The sequence below is a fragment of the Thunnus maccoyii genome, chromosome 22 (genome assembly GCF_910596095.1).
Source record: "Thunnus maccoyii chromosome 22, fThuMac1.1, whole genome shotgun sequence".
NCBI classification, from domain to species: domain Eukaryota; kingdom Metazoa; phylum Chordata; class Actinopteri; order Scombriformes; family Scombridae; genus Thunnus; species Thunnus maccoyii.
The window spans coordinates 17006351-17023611 of record NC_056554.1 but is presented as its reverse complement, the minus strand read 5'-3'; the positions used below and the strand labels follow the sequence as shown (position 1 = coordinate 17023611).

The 17261-nt window shown below is 36.2% G+C and overlaps 1 protein-coding gene and 1 long non-coding RNA gene across 2 annotated transcripts in view; both read right to left on the bottom strand.

The window, feature by feature from the left end:
* LOC121890086 overlaps positions 1-17261 on the bottom strand; it is a 364377-nt gene that overhangs the window by 86237 nt on the left and 260879 nt on the right. The gene's annotated exons all lie outside the window — the stretch shown is intronic.
* Positions 10068-11052, bottom strand: LOC121890105. The gene is made up of 3 exons (XR_006093692.1): positions 10964-11052; positions 10495-10527; positions 10068-10134 (listed from the first exon to the last, which is right to left on the bottom strand). It is a non-coding gene; the product is annotated as an uncharacterized LOC121890105 (long non-coding RNA).

The following is a 17261-nucleotide window of genomic DNA, read 5'->3' as shown; positions in this document are numbered from 1 at the left end:
AAGTTCTTTCTACCTTTACATCTGTATTCTCCACTGTGGGAAACAGAAGCACTGCTAATCTTGAATTCCTTATGTTTCAAACGTGTGTCCAAGTTGTTTATTCTCCATTCATATTCCCATTGAGTGTCTGTACCTCCCTGGATCTCACATCTGACAGTGATTGTCTCACCAATGTATATCAGAGGCCAGTTGGGTTGCAGAGTCACAACAGCCCACCTATTAGAAACTGTTCAAACAGAAAAGTAAAGTAGTATGAAAAGAGCTTTGCAGTCACATGTTTGTCAGATAAACAGGTCTTACTGAGGACAACAGTCCTCCAGAACACCTGAAACTAAACTTTTACAGGGTGCATTTATCTCACAGTGCAGAGAGACTTGACTGTTCAACATCAGTCATTTTGGGGAACAGTTTAATAATCCAATGTTGTTGCATCTTTGCTGTCTAGGTTACCAAGTAGACAGATTACTGGAAATTTTTAAAAGATTCATTAAATTAAATTTTTGATGAACAAGAATCAGAACCTTCTTATTCAGCATTAAGAATTAAGTTCTTACAGCATTTCTTTTATTTTTTAAGAGCACATTTCCTTTACTGTTTGTGCTTTCACTTTTGTATGTGTTTTGCAGTTTGTAGTATCTCTGGATTTGCAGCACGTTTTTCTTAATGTTTGTGTTTTCACTCTTCTGTGTGTTTGTCACTGTACATGTGAACTCTTTTGACATACAGCTGCCAAAGAAACAATTAGCAGCCAAGTGTCCAATTACTTCTGATCTTTTGCTTTCTTGTTATATTGAGAAACTGAGAAAATATTTGTATCATGGTGGCAGCATTACACTGCCATAATATTAAGTTATAATATAAGCAAAACTATTTTAGCCTATTGCAACTGGGGAAAGGAGACAGGATTTACAATAAAATAATATTTTTCTGGGAGTCCATCTCACAGTTGTTTGAGGTTATGGAAAATATTTGCGCAACTGAATGTCATAAAAAGTTTAGTGCCTCAAATGATGTCTGTAGGTCTGTGTGTCATTTACATTTTTTGTCATTTCATTATAGTTTGAAACAGCCAAATTAAAAAAAAAAAATTAAACTGAGGCTTTTTTAGCTGCTGACAGAAGTCAGACAGTTACACAGATCATTATGATGTTACATTCCTCTGAAACACATACGTTGGGCAAAAGTTAGGATAACTTCATCATACATCCAGTTTAGCTGCAGTTCAGCTGAAGCTCTGCTTGTTTTGACAGAACATCAGGTTCAGTTTAGCAGCTGCATTTTCAACTCCTGCAAGTTCAGGTTTAACTGGATCCTGTCTAAACTGCAGCTAAGCTAGTCAGATGCTACGTGACAGAGCAAAAAGCCGCAAAGTTTTCAACTTCAGTTTCTTAGAAGCTTTTAAATCACTGTTCAAGGGAGGTTTTGTTGTAGAATGTCCAAGTATTTATTTTCCAACAAGTCCTCCAGGAAGGACAGTCTCTTATTTTGATCTACTATTTCTGCATTTTTGTATATTGTCCATCAATGTCTTTTCATTGAGTCGTCATCACCTTTGTTCCAGGTTTCATCTCCTACTACTCAGTAAGTTTCTTTATATCAGTTTGAATTTGTTACATGATGCTAAATGTTCATATATTGTATATCACTGTTGGGCCTCCTGGTATTTATTAGCTGTTGTTTCACATCATTACCTCCTGATGAGGGTTTTAAAGTAGAACTGAATGCCTCTGTCGTTTTTTGGAGTAACTCTACCCTTAAAAACTGACTATTATCGTTACACAATAAAACAGTATAACAACTATACAAATGAGGTGTTGACAAAGTCTCAGGGGAGCAAATATGACAAAAGTGACTTTCACCCTTTGAGGTCTATTCAATAAAAAATCAACTAGAGGATCCAACACATGTTCTGTTTTCTCCATCATCACTTAAAGTAAGAACTACTGCTCTATATTCATTCATTCATGTTTGTATTTTTTCTTATTGATACCACAGTTGTTCTCCCTCACACTTCAGGGACTGTTTACAGATCTTAAAGAATACATGTTGTTTTATTCAAAAGCAAATAACTTAACTCACCAGTTTGCTGAATAGTGACTTTGTTGCTGTCCTCTGTGGAGAAGACTGGATATCCTCTTCCACCTCTGCAGTAGTAGATGCCTCCTTCATAAACTCTTATAACTCTGTCTTGGTTAACATTTCTTATGGGCTGAGCTATAGAAGAGTCTGAGCTTTGTCTGAACCAGTCGTTTTTCCAGCCAGCAGAACCCTCCACAGAGCAGGTCAGTGTCACTCTGCCCCCTACTGGTATGATGGTGTTGTCTTCTTTCAGTGTGGGCTTGGGTTTATTTGCTGAGAGTAAAAAACAAAACAACAACTATAACAATTGGAATGAGATTTGCCCTAGAAAACATGTTTTACTCCATTATATTGTTACACAGCAGACTTGAAACACTGACATCTCAGTTTCAGTAATTCTGTTCTCAAACTAAAAAGCAACCACTTGTTACTGAGCTGCTCATAGGAGGCTGCATCATTGTTGGAGGGAGAAAATATTTTCTGTTATCTTTCTTACATAGATTGAAATGAAAAACAAGCCATTTTGAATATGAATGACAGATGGTTTGACTTACATGATACTGTCAATGTGATGGCATCACTCCACTCTGTTGATGAATACAAGTTCTTTCTACCTTTACATCTGTATTCTCCACTGTGGGAAACAGAAGCACTGCTAATCTTGAATTCCTTATGTTTCAAACGTGTGTCCAAGTTGTTTATTCTCCATTCATATTCCCATTGAGTGTCTGTACCTCCCTGGATCTCACATCTGACAGTGATTGTCTCACCAATGTATATCAGAGGCCAGTTGGGTTGCAGAGTCACAACAGCCCACCTATTAGAAACTGTTCAAACAGAAAAGTAAAGTAGTATGAAAAGAGCTTTGCAGTCACATGTTTGTCAGATAAACAGGTCTTACTGAGGACAACAGTCCTCCAGAACACCTGAAACTAAACTTTTACAGGGTGCATTTATCTCACAGTGCAGAGAGACTTGACTGTTCAACATCAGTCATTTTGGGGAACAGTTTAATAATCCAATGTTGTTGCATCTTTGCTGTCTAGGTTACCAAGTAGACAGATTACTGGAAATTTTTAAAAGATTCATTAAATTAAATTTTTGATGAACAAGAATCAGAACCTTCTTATTCAGCATTAAGAATTAAGTTCTTACAGCATTTCTTTTATTTTTTAAGAGCACATTTCCTTTACTGTTTGTGCTTTCACTTTTGTATGTGTTTTGCAGTTTGTAGTATCTCTGGATTTGCAGCACGTTTTTCTTAATGTTTGTGTTTTCACTCTTCTGTGTGTTTGTCACTGTACATGTGAACTCTTTTGACATACAGCTGCCAAAGAAACAATTAGCAGCCAAGTGTCCAATTACTTCTGATCTTTTGCTTTCTTGTTATATTGAGAAACTGAGAAAATATTTGTATCATGGTGGCAGCATTACACTGCCATAATATTAAGTTATAATATAAGCAAAACTATTTTAGCCTATTGCAACTGGGGAAAGGAGACAGGATTTACAATAAAATAATATTTTTCTGGGAGTCCATCTCACAGTTGTTTGAGGTTATGGAAAATATTTGCGCAACTGAATGTCATAAAAAGTTTAGTGCCTCAAATGATGTCTGTAGGTCTGTGTGTCATTTACATTTTTTGTCATTTCATTATAGTTTGAAACAGCCAAATTAAAAAAAAAAAATTAAACTGAGGCTTTTTTAGCTGCTGACAGAAGTCAGACAGTTACACAGATCATTATGATGTTACATTCCTCTGAAACACATACGTTGGGCAAAAGTTAGGATAACTTCATCATACATCCAGTTTAGCTGCAGTTCAGCTGAAGCTCTGCTTGTTTTGACAGAACATCAGGTTCAGTTTAGCAGCTGCATTTTCAACTCCTGCAAGTTCAGGTTTAACTGGATCCTGTCTAAACTGCAGCTAAGCTAGTCAGATGCTACGTGACAGAGCAAAAAGCCGCAAAGTTTTCAACTTCAGTTTCTTAGAAGCTTTTAAATCACTGTTCAAGGGAGGTTTTGTTGTAGAATGTCCAAGTATTTATTTTCCAACAAGTCCTCCAGGAAGGACAGTCTCTTATTTTGATCTACTATTTCTGCATTTTTGTATATTGTCCATCAATGTCTTTTCATTGAGTCGTCATCACCTTTGTTCCAGGTTTCATCTCCTACTACTCAGTAAGTTTCTTTATATCAGTTTGAATTTGTTACATGATGCTAAATGTTCATATATTGTATATCACTGTTGGGCCTCCTGGTATTTATTAGCTGTTGTTTCACATCATTACCTCCTGATGAGGGTTTTAAAGTAGAACTGAATGCCTCTGTCGTTTTTTGGAGTAACTCTACCCTTAAAAACTGACTATTATCGTTACACAATAAAACAGTATAACAACTATACAAATGAGGTGTTGACAAAGTCTCAGGGGAGCAAATATGACAAAAGTGACTTTCACCCTTTGAGGTCTATTCAATAAAAAATCAACTAGAGGATCCAACACATGTTCTGTTTTCTCCATCATCACTTAAAGTAAGAACTACTGCTCTATATTCATTCATTCATGTTTGTATTTTTTCTTATTGATACCACAGTTGTTCTCCCTCACACTTCAGGGACTGTTTACAGATCTTAAAGAATACATGTTGTTTTATTCAAAAGCAAATAACTTAACTCACCAGTTTGCTGAATAGTGACTTTGTTGCTGTCCTCTGTGGAGAAGACTGGATATCCTCTTCCACCTCTGCAGTAGTAGATGCCTCCTTCATAAACTCTTATAACTCTGTCTTGGTTAACATTTCTTATGGGCTGAGCTATAGAAGAGTCTGAGCTTTGTCTGAACCAGTCGTTTTTCCAGCCAGCAGAACCCTCCACAGAGCAGGTCAGTGTCACTCTGCCCCCTACTGGTATGATGGTGTTGTCTTCTTTCAGTGTGGGCTTGGGTTTATTTGCTGAGAGTAAAAAACAAAACAACAACTATAACAATTGGAATGAGATTTGCCCTAGAAAACATGTTTTACTCCATTATATTGTTACACAGCAGACTTGAAACACTGACATCTCAGTTTCAGTAATTCTGTTCTCAAACTAAAAAGCAACCACTTGTTACTGAGCTGCTCATAGGAGGCTGCATCATTGTTGGAGGGAGAAAATATTTTCTGTTATCTTTCTTACATAGATTGAAATGAAAAACAAGCCATTTTGAATATGAATGACAGATGGTTTGACTTACATGATACTGTCAATGTGATGGCATCACTCCACTCTGTTGATGAATACAAGTTCTTTCTACCTTTACATCTGTATTCTCCACTGTGGGAAACAGAAGCACTGCTAATCTTGAATTCCTTATGTTTCAAACGTGTGTCCAAGTTGTTTATTCTCCATTCATATTCCCATTGAGTGTCTGTACCTCCCTGGATCTCACATCTGACAGTGATTGTCTCACCAATGTATATCAGAGGCCAGTTGGGTTGCAGAGTCACAACAGCCCACCTATTAGAAACTGTTCAAACAGAAAAGTAAAGTAGTATGAAAAGAGCTTTGCAGTCACATGTTTGTCAGATAAACAGGTCTTACTGAGGACAACAGTCCTCCAGAACACCTGAAACTAAACTTTTACAGGGTGCATTTATCTCACAGTGCAGAGAGACTTGACTGTTCAACATCAGTCATTTTGGGGAACAGTTTAATAATCCAATGTTGTTGCATCTTTGCTGTCTAGGTTACCAAGTAGACAGATTACTGGAAATTTTTAAAAGATTCATTAAATTAAATTTTTGATGAACAAGAATCAGAACCTTCTTATTCAGCATTAAGAATTAAGTTCTTACAGCATTTCTTTTATTTTTTAAGAGCACATTTCCTTTACTGTTTGTGCTTTCACTTTTGTATGTGTTTTGCAGTTTGTAGTATCTCTGGATTTGCAGCACGTTTTTCTTAATGTTTGTGTTTTCACTCTTCTGTGTGTTTGTCACTGTACATGTGAACTCTTTTGACATACAGCTGCCAAAGAAACAATTAGCAGCCAAGTGTCCAATTACTTCTGATCTTTTGCTTTCTTGTTATATTGAGAAACTGAGAAAATATTTGTATCATGGTGGCAGCATTACACTGCCATAATATTAAGTTATAATATAAGCAAAACTATTTTAGCCTATTGCAACTGGGGAAAGGAGACAGGATTTACAATAAAATAATATTTTTCTGGGAGTCCATCTCACAGTTGTTTGAGGTTATGGAAAATATTTGCGCAACTGAATGTCATAAAAAGTTTAGTGCCTCAAATGATGTCTGTAGGTCTGTGTGTCATTTACATTTTTTGTCATTTCATTATAGTTTGAAACAGCCAAATTAAAAAAAAAAAATTAAACTGAGGCTTTTTTAGCTGCTGACAGAAGTCAGACAGTTACACAGATCATTATGATGTTACATTCCTCTGAAACACATACGTTGGGCAAAAGTTAGGATAACTTCATCATACATCCAGTTTAGCTGCAGTTCAGCTGAAGCTCTGCTTGTTTTGACAGAACATCAGGTTCAGTTTAGCAGCTGCATTTTCAACTCCTGCAAGTTCAGGTTTAACTGGATCCTGTCTAAACTGCAGCTAAGCTAGTCAGATGCTACGTGACAGAGCAAAAAGCCGCAAAGTTTTCAACTTCAGTTTCTTAGAAGCTTTTAAATCACTGTTCAAGGGAGGTTTTGTTGTAGAATGTCCAAGTATTTATTTTCCAACAAGTCCTCCAGGAAGGACAGTCTCTTATTTTGATCTACTATTTCTGCATTTTTGTATATTGTCCATCAATGTCTTTTCATTGAGTCGTCATCACCTTTGTTCCAGGTTTCATCTCCTACTACTCAGTAAGTTTCTTTATATCAGTTTGAATTTGTTACATGATGCTAAATGTTCATATATTGTATATCACTGTTGGGCCTTGAGAAAATATTTTCTGTTATCTTTCTTACATAGATTGAAATGAAAAACAAGCCATTTTGAATATGAATGACAGATGGTTTGACTTACATGATACTGTCAATGTGATGGCATCACTCCACTCTGTTGATGAATACAAGTTCTTTCTACCTTTACATCTGTATTCTCCACTGTGGGAAACAGAAGCACTGCTAATCTTGAATTCCTTATGTTTCAAACGTGTGTCCAAGTTGTTTATTCTCCATTCATATTCCCATTGAGTGTCTGCACCTCCCTGGATCTCACATCTGACAGTGATTGTCTCACCACTGTATATCAGAGGCCAGTTGGGTTGCAGAGTCACAACAGCCCACCTATTAGAAACTGTTCAAACAGAAAAGTAAAGTAGTATGAAAAGAGCTTTGCAGTCACATGTTTGTCAGATAAACAGGTCTTACTGAGGACAACAGTCCTTCAGAACACCTGAAACTAAACTTTTACAGGATGCATTTATCTCACAGTGCAGAGAGACTTGACTGTTCAACATTTGTCATTTTGGGGAACAGTTTAATAATCCCATGTAGTTGCATCTTTGCTGTCTAGGTTACCAAGCAGGCAGATTACTGGATTTAAAAAAGAAAATTAAATTCAATTTTTTATGAACAATAATAAGAACCTTTTATTCAGTGTTAAGAATTCAAGTTAATACAATAAAAACAAATGTTGTTGAGATTTGGTGTGAATAGATTTTATTTGCATTCCAGGACAGTTTGTTCACAGCCATATTTCTTATAAACATTCACCTGAAGAAAAGATTTGTATCAGGGGGGAAAAGTTGGTCAAGTAATAAACTGAGGATCACAGTACTGTCAGCAAATTTAATGATGTGTCTGTTCTCATGCAGAGAAAGGACTCACCACTCGGGGGAGCCACTGGAGTAAAGAATCTTACCTGCCATCACTGACTCTGATCATTTTAAAATATACTCAGTAAAATAATCTAAAAGCCACCTCACCAATTTAAAATCTAGACTGAAACAAGCTAAAACCATTTCAGCTGAAACATTGTGTTAAATGATATTCAGCGTCAAGGAAAAGTCCATAAATAATACTGCATTAAGCAGTCATGTGTTTTCAAAACATTTATAAGTAAAACTGAGCAGCATTAGTGAAGAACCCTCAACTCCTTTATTGTGTCTGTAAATAAACTGAAGTGTCAAACAAATGTTGTATTATTACCATGATAAAGGATTTCAGATATTTTCAAACTTCCTTCAGAGAGCTAAGAGGTACTGGACTAAATCATCCATTCATTATGGTTCTTGTTACCACATATGATTCTCTTCCACACTTCAGACACTGTTTAAGAATTAAATTTAAAGAATATAAGTTGTTTTATTTCACAACAAATGACTTAACTCACCTGTTTCCTCGATGGTGACTTCATCACTTTCAGGTGTGATGACATCTGGTTCTGTTCTCCATCCTCTGCAGGTGTAAATGCCTCCATGTGAGATACTGATACTGTCTGATTCATCAGCTTCTGCTGTCTGATGAGGAGTTTTTTCAGAATCTGCTGAGGTATGTCTGTACCAGACATATTTCCAGCCAGTAGAGTCCTCCATATTGCAGGTCAGTGTCACACTTCCCTGTACTGGTATGATGTTCCTGTCTGCTCTCAGTGTGATCTTGCGTCTACGTGCTGTTAAGTTTAGAAAAACAATAAAACAAAGAAATTACTGTAATGAACATGTCATTAAGAATGTATTTACATTTTTACAGAACACAAAGGAAACATCTGTCTCAAATTATGTATAACTCAATGTTCAAATGAATTTAGACTCTCTGTTTGAAAATGTTTATGTTCATAAACTCCAACTTGTCTTTCTAAATGCTGCATATGTGTTTTCTTCACATGCTTGTGTGTTTTCTGCTACATTTACATGTGAATCTTAAGTTGCAGTACATTAAACTCTCTCAGCCTCCCGTACCCTTGTGACAAAATCTGCATGAAATTGAAGACTTTAGTTCACAGAAGTCAAACAATATGACGTCAGTTTCTCTCTTTTGTTTAGTGACTGGTTAGGTGAAGGCAGATAAAAGATTCACTTGTTGTTCAGCACTCCAGAAGAAGAAGTATGAAAACATTTAAGACAAAAAAAAAAATCTTTGCCGAATGAATAAAGTGAAATGCAGTTAAGAGCTGAGAAAAGCTAAGTGGACATTTTGAGTTAAGATTATTTTGTGAACATCTTTTTCATCACAGTATGAAAGCTACTTACCTTTAACTTGTAGTTCTTTCTCTCTGGATTCTGTCCCCTCATCAAACTTACACTTATAAAAACCTCTGTCTGACACTGATACTGAATAAATGGTCATTTCTACAGCGGTGTCTGATATTCTACGTGGTTGATAGTTTGTGTATGTTTCAAGAGATGATCCATTTCTGTAGAAGGTGGCTTTCTTCTCATATCCAGGAGTACGATGTCTACAGCACAGAGTCACTGAGTCTCCTTCAAACAATGTGAATTCAGGACTTTCCAGGATCACATCATCATCTGTGCAACAGAGGTGTAGTCTTGTTTCATTAATCATCTCAACTACTGTAAATTATTATACATTTCATATAAACAAAGATGTGACAAAATTAGTTATTTAGTAGCAATATGATATCACTATTAAATATAATGGTTTTAAAGTGTGTTGTGAGAATTCAGCATTAAATTGGATTAAGAGGAAGTTGTAGTCACACTTACTGTAATAATTAATGATATGCCCACTAAATGATTTTATGTCCCAATTTCTTAAAAGCAGCTCCACACTCACCTGTTTGCTACATTAGTTTCACAATTATAAGATATTATAATTATAAGAGGAATATTGCTCATACAGGCTGGTCCTGCACTTGGTTTTCACAATCAATGATCACAATTATAAGATGATGTAAAAAGACACTGTGGCAGCCAGCACACATGTCACTACCCAAAGTAAGTGAGATCATTTGAACTGCATGTCGACCTGTAATCACCTCCAGTGTAATAATGAATGAAGTTGTAATGACTGTTGTAATTGACTGCACCTGCAGATGATCCTTTCTCCACATCAGACTCACCAGTGTCCTCTGCTGAGTCATCACCCTGCCCTGTTAATGATGAACGTTAAGATTATCAGATGAATGCATGAAGAGAAAACTCATCTGTATGAAGTTAACAAACTCTTTAGTAAATATACAATTTGTCTCAAGGGTCAGAACAACATCTGGTCTCATTATATAAACATACAAATCTGCCCAGAAATGATAAAGACCAAAATATATATAGTTTTGAGGAATAAGCAATTCTGCATTAATCAAGTCATTTCTGAATTTGTATTGATACATGGAGTAAAATGATACATACATGATAAAATATAAACACAAAAGGGTGATTAAGATTAATACAGCAGGTGATAAATAAGAGATAAATATTTATGTAAAATATATAAATAAAAAATAATTGGTCACCTTCAGAGTGTCCGTAGAAGAGTGTATTCATCACTAAAATAAAGATTGAAACTTCATCAAACTTAATCAAACTGAAAAAAGGTCAAAGCATAATAAAGATATTTAAAACCATATATAGTCTATATACAGTAAGTTAGAAAGCAGGAAGGAAACAACTATTTAAAATAAAATAGGAAAATCATGAAATTCAAAACCCACATACATAACAATACTTTAAACAATTCACATTTACATTATGCAAAAACAATCATCTGGCAGTAAATTTAACACAGTCCTTCAATCTAAACTGAGCCAAGTCACCAAACAACATCTGGCCTATAAAACAACCCTGTAGTTAAAACCATAAGCGTGCTCTGTTCAAGCTCTCAGAGAAACTGGTTCAACCAGTGATACTCTGTAATTCTGACTATTCAGGAACATGTTCTTTAATCTGTGACATGCAAACAGAGAAAGTCAGTAATGTACTTACAGAATAATCCCAGCACACAGATCAAAGTGTACCTCATCCTCACATCCAGCACTGACACTCTGTCACTCAGCTGCTCTGAGTCTGACAAATGTTTCTACCTTGCTTTAATAATAATGCAGCAGGAAGATAAAGAGAGAAGTTACATTCCAGGTAAATGAAAGATGAGATGAGACTTTCTTCAACTTCTTTAAAATTTAGCCTGCCTGTGTTTCCTTCCCTTGTATGCAAACCACAGACAACTTCAACTGGTTTGATAAACGTTGACACGTTTACACTTCCTGGTCACTGCAGAAATACATCAGCTTGTGTCTTGTGCAAAGGTTTGTGCCTGGAAAATGTTATGAATAAAAAATGTATAAACAATAAGTATTTACTGCACATCCATTAACCATACAATCATTGACTTTATTCATATCACATCATAAACATGCTTAACATTTTATTGTGTTTATTTGTGTATGTTATGCAGTAACTGCAGCAACTGCTCTTGCATCAACAATGTCTGCATTGTGATGAGGTAGGTGTTGCGTGTGTATATAAATAAACACGTATAATTCTATTGTGTATTCTTGGACACTATGTCCTGTGTATGTGTATGTGTGTGTTTAATAGTCTCCATAGTGAATTTGATATAAACTGTGGTCAGAACTTTTTATTTACTCTAATTTACTCTTTTTATTTGGTGGTAGATTTGTGTCTATCTGGTCGTTTTATGAGGAAGTCCTGAATTACAAATGTGTTGCCTTCTTATCACTCCAAAGAGCAACAGCAGTTGTGATGATATTATAGCTTAGAACACAAGAAAGCAAATGAAAAAACTCATCTTAACCCATCAATGAGTAAAATGTTGAACATCTATTTTTCAATTACAACAAACAAATTCTGTATTCTATCAGCCTCATTATTCAGAAACAGTATAATCAAATAATTTCTATTATTTGACATTTACAGTATGAATAAACCAACTAAGTTCAAAGTCAATCAACATTTGACCTCAACACATCCATCTATGGTCTGAATTTCTGCTTCTTCCCCAAAAATCTGGAGTTGTTGAAATAAACCTCCAACAGCAGACTGTTGCTGTCTACCTACTGACCTTTGTCATGGTTGGCTTGACCGTGATTATGGTGGTTAATCTGAGTCTACATCACATATTCAAACAGAAACCAAATGTCAAGACTCATTTCTAAAAACAGCCATGTTACAAACCTCTGGTATTAGGTTATAAAGGCTGCTTCTGTTTACTGTCATTTACCTGTTCTCATTTCTGTGTTTATGCATTTAGTTTGCTGTTTTTCAGAAATTAAATGCATAAAGGGAAAACAAATCAAAAATAAAATACTTTAAAAATAAACTGTTGCACATTTTGCACCATTGTGTTACACAGTTTACTTAACAAATAGAGCTTGAGTAGAAAAAACAAGCCACTGCTTATCAGCATGACGAAAACAAACCAACTTACCAGTTCCTCTCTACACATAAATATGTGTTGCTGCAATAGCAACACATATTTGATGTGTGGTCATCACATTCACACCAGAGCTAATGTGTTAATACACGGAAAAGAAGAGGTGTGTGATACTGTGCAGGATGTGCAATCATATTTTTAGATGGTAAAATATTTTGGGAGGTAGTAGGAATTGAGTCAAGTGCAATGCATATGAATATAATATAGTAATTACAGAATGTTTTTTAACTGACTGTCTTTGAATACAACTATGACTGGTAGTGACATGTGGAAGTGGACAGTCAATATTTATTTCTCAATCTGAAACATCATACAACAGAAAGTCAGAGGGGTGAGCTTGTGAAAATTTGACATTAAAGTTCTCACTGTGTTTTGCATCTTGAACTATCCCTATTACCTCAGTCTGCCATCTGCTGTCAACAAGGTGTGAAACATGTCATCTGGCTGACAGCATACATTTAGCTTTAACTAAAGACTCATTTCCTCATTTTCATCAGTTGGTTGAGAGTCTCCCCTGCAGGACTCCTGCTCTGTAGGCATTGAGTGGAGTCTTTGATGGCAGGTTTGATTGACAGGCCGGGCACACAGCACACATCAAATAACAAATCATCACATTGAACAATGAATGTAGCAGCAATAAATAATGAAGGCCAACATCAAATAATGAAATAGTGAAATCTACTGGTGAAAGCTACACATAGACCTTCAAATAAAGAGATAAAAATATTGACCATTCCACCTCTGTACTAATTATTTGATGGTTAACTGTTAATTGTTTGACTTTTCTATTCATAACAGTCGACATTAATTGCAATGTGCATTTGTTATTTGATGTTTAGCTTTTCATTATTAGATATGGATCAGTAGTGAACCACTCTCCTCTCTACTTCCTCAACTCTCTCTGGCGTCTGATCAGCTCATATTAGGAAAGACATGTGGACTCACACCTTTGGTAGTGTGCAATTAGATGACAACACTAGTTCACTCAATTATATAAATATATAAAGTATATATTATGTAAATATAAAAAGCATTTAGAAACACCACTGACTGTTTACTGCAGAAAAAAATTTATTGATGCCTAACAAAAATAAAGCACATTCAGCACCAGTAAATTCATTTGTAAATAGACAGGAAAACTTTCCAGTATAATAACAGCAAAAGTTACATTTAATAGTTGATAGCAGTTCATTACGTATATAAAAGTAATTGTTGACGTCCATCCTGGAGCTTTTTCATCTAACACTGAAAAATATGCTGACTTTAAAGCTGCAGTACCACCTGGGTAATGTTGTTTAAACATTTCAAACTGATACCTCCTGCTGCTTTTTGAATCAGCCTGCAATCAAAGTTTTTAAAATAAAGTGACAAAATAACTGTAAAAATAAAAATACTACAGTGCATAAATACTAAATGGGAATAAACCTCAGTAGACTTGTACTTTCTGCCAAAAAAAGAGAGTATTAAATCCACATGATGTAAGTATTTTATATCATCTGCTATTAAATTATCTGTACAAAACATTGAGCATCGCTGATATTTGGATAGCAGAGTTGCACACAATGGTTATATAAAATGCTGTTAACCATATTTATTTGGCCTTGTCCATACAGCTGTCTTTACTGACCTGAAAAACAACCACAAAAACAGACATATAGGGTTATTCAAGATGTAAAATATGCTTTCGACATGCTATTATGACATATAATCCATTTAATGATCAGTAGAATTAATCATTACAGTCTGCATATAACATGGCAGAATTATTACCAAGAGCTGTTCCTGGTTTAACTTCAGAATAAACAGCTTCATCAGTTGCTGCAGGAGATGATTTTCCTATAAATGGAGAGAAGATTAGTTAAAAATATTTGCCAGTAATGTCATAATTTACAATAATAATGTACTGAAGGGTTGTCAGGGTTAATGTCTCCACTGATAATAAAAGAATAACAGTATTGTAATGCTCACAGTGCTCAAAGTGTCAGGGCTCAGGAGATGCAGGAGTGGACCCAAACGCAGAGACCGGAATGCAGATATGATGAACAAACTCTTAATAGTGGATGGTCACGGACAGGTAAACAGGGCTGAACAGAACTAGCAGAAGGAACAACACAAAACGATCCAACAAAGACTGAACAGAAAACCAGAACTTAAAGAAACTGAACTAACAAGGAGATGAGGTGCAGGGTGGAGAACTCGAGAGGGGAATGAACATACAGGGAGCTGATTGGCTGAGGACACACAGGGAGCGGGGCAGGGCTGACGAGGCTAACACAGGGCAGGTGTGGGGAAGACAGCAGGGCAGGGCTAACGAGTCCAAATGCAGGGCAGGTGTGGAGGAGTACATGAACACACAAGGGAAACAGAACAAAAACCCAGAAAACAAACCCAACGCCATCTACACCAACCCATCCAAAACCAAACACAAACCCAAGCACACAACCCAACAAACCAATGATGCAGTGATGAACCGAGGGACTAAACAAACGTGCAAAACCAGGAGACCCCACAGAACACAACATAAGACCAAAAAAACCACCTTAAGTCCAGGCAAGATGTGACAGAAACATGTAAAATAAAATAAGAAAATCATGAAATTCAAAACCCACATACATAACAATACCTTAAACAATTTACATGCATTGTGCCACACAGTGTTTATGCAAAAATAATTGCTTCAAAAAACAGTCCCTCAATCTAAACTGAGCCAAGTCACCAACCAACATCTGGCCTATAAAACAACCCCGCAGTTAAAAACCAAAAGCGTGCTCTGTTCAAGCTCTCAGAGAAACTGGTTCAACCAGTGATACTCTGTAATTCTGACTATTCAGGAACATGTTCTTTAATCTGTGACATGCAAACATAGAAAGTCAGTCATGTACTTACAGAATAATTCCAGCACACAGATCAAAGTGTACCTCATCCTCACATCCAGCACTGACACTCTGTGTCTCTCAGCTGCTCTGAGTCTGAGACTTTGCTTTGAGTTTTTGAGTTTAGTCTGCCTCTGCTTCCCTCCCTTTTACACAAAGCTCAGACAACTTTAGTTGACCGCAACAAACGTTGACACATGTACACTTCCTGGCCACTGCAGAAATAAATTAGCTTGTCTCTTGTGCAAAATGTTTGTGTCTGGAATATGTAATTTAAAAAAGGCATTAACTATAAGTAATTATTGCACATCCATGGACCATAACCACATTGACTTTAGTTATATCACATTATAATCATGCTTAACATTTTATTGTGTGTTTATTTGTGCATGTTATGCAGTATATGCCCACTGCTCTTGCATCAACAGTGCCTGCATTGTGATGATGTAGGTGTTGTGTGTATATATATAAATACACATGTGTAATTCTACTGTGTGGGCATAAACAGTACATCCTGTATATATGTGTGTGTTTAATAGTCTGCATATTGAATTTGATATAAACTGTGGTCAAAACTTTGATTTGGTAAAACAGCCATGTTACAAACCTCTGGTGTTAAGTTGTAATGGTTGTTTTCCGTCATTTACCTGTACTAGGGATGCACAATATTGGATTTTTTGCTGATATTTCCAACTCATTGTAGCCGATTGCTGATGCCGATACCGATATATGCACATATTTTTTTCCAGCTGGCTGAGGAGACTATTATGCATGCAAGCGTAGATTGTACTAAGTATGATCAAGAAAGACAATAAATGAAGGAAGAACTTAGGAAGACAGGAGTTCAGGAGCTCAGCGTTAAAACTTTAATAAACCAGCCAAGTGGGTGGAGCAGTAGAGTTTTCTTTGAGTTTATTAGACAGACAGGATTAATATGTGGGATTTAATCTCTGGTCCACACTCCGGAGCAGAAGATGGCAGTAATGCACCTAATACGCTGGTTGCCAACTGCTGTTATAAATCAAAAAGATCCCCCCCCCCAAACAGAGTGGTACATCCTGTCAGCCGAGGTGTTTCCTACCTGTGCAGCAGAACATACCGAGCTCCGGTTTGTTATTCAGGTTAAAGTGAGAAGAAGCAGCTGGTCTGACGGGCAGCTGAGTGAAATGGAGCTTGCAGAGGAAACACTTGGACAGTCAGGGAGAAACAGTCCGTGTTTTTTTCATTTCCTAGACTTTGGGTGGAGTATGGAATGCAAACTTGAAGTTTACTTAGCAACTAAAGTCTGTGGAAACAAACCAAGCCTCTGCTTATCAGCATGACAAAAATAAACCAGCTCACCAGTTCCTCTTTACACATCATGTGTTGCTTTGATAGCAACACATACATGATGCTTTGAATTAAACTGCTGTCATCACATTTACACCAATAAGCAGAAAAGAAGAGATGTCTGATACTGTGGAGGATGTGCAATCAGATTTTTAGGTGGCAGAAATTAAAACAATTGTAAATATTTTCAGGGGAAGCAGAAGTTGAGTCAAGTGCAATGCATATGAATATAATATAGCAATTACAGAATGTTTTTTTAACTGACTGTCTTTGAATACAACTAAGACTGGTGGTGACATGGGGAAGTGGACAGTCGATATTTATTTCTTAATCTGAAACATCATACAACAGAAAGTCAGAGGAGTGAGCTTGTGAAAATCTGACATTAAAGTTCTCACTGTGTTTTACATCTTGAACACTACCTATCACCTCAATCTGCTATCTGCTGTCAACCAGGTGTGAAACATGTCATCTGACTGACAAGATACATTCGGCTTTAACTTGTAAAAGCTCCACTATAAGTGGCCTAGACAAACTCCACTCAGACCTACCTCTAACAAAATGATCTAAAATGATTTAAATATAATTGGTTATAAATTAATACATGGAAACATGTCTTATACTGTTT